This window comes from Palaemon carinicauda, chromosome 10 (genome assembly GCF_036898095.1).
Source record: "Palaemon carinicauda isolate YSFRI2023 chromosome 10, ASM3689809v2, whole genome shotgun sequence".
Taxonomy (NCBI): Eukaryota; Metazoa; Arthropoda; class Malacostraca; order Decapoda; family Palaemonidae; genus Palaemon; species Palaemon carinicauda.
This window is the reverse complement of record NC_090734.1, coordinates 134,537,184-134,537,745: the sequence shown is the minus strand read 5'-3', so window position 1 is coordinate 134,537,745 and position 562 is coordinate 134,537,184. Positions and strand designations below refer to the sequence as shown.

At 27.0% G+C, this 562-nt stretch overlaps 1 protein-coding gene across 1 annotated transcript in view; it reads right to left on the bottom strand.

Moving 5' to 3' along the window:
* LOC137648494 (anoctamin-7-like) overlaps window positions 1-213 on the bottom strand; it is a 193,639-nt gene extending 193,426 nt beyond the window's left edge. Inside the window, 1 exon segment of the mRNA XM_068381412.1 lies at window positions 1-213. This exon segment is cut by the window's left edge and continues 584 nt beyond it. The gene's annotated coding sequence lies outside the window, so the exon portion shown is untranslated.
* Between the last annotated feature and the right edge of the window lie 349 nt (window positions 214-562).

Here is a 562-nt window from a genome sequence, read left to right as displayed (position 1 = left end):
CCGCTTGACTCTTGGTCCGTGGCTTTGTCTAGGACCCCCTGAAGACAATTCTTCCATGAAGAGTTTCATCTCTCGACTTCCTATGATGTTATGCATCACTTTGGAAATGTCTCTCCAGTGTTAATTAGAGCTTATGGCGTCGTGGGAGTACGAGGGCATACTGATGAGTTGCCACGATGCGCGATGATGAACTTCAAGGAGCGGTGACGACACAATCTGGAAGAGAATGATATATTAGGTTTCTTCAACTAGCTGTTTGAAAAGGAATTAATTCTAGGTAAAGAGGACATGAGGGGAAAGTATATATATATATATATATATATATATATATATATATATATATATAGTATATATATATATATATATATATATATATATATATAGATAGATAGATAGATAGATATATATGTATAATACACACATACATATATATACATATCTATATATATATATATATATATATATATATATATATATATATACATATATATATATATATATATATATATATATATATATATATATATATATATATATATATAATCAAGTTTTTCAGTTTATA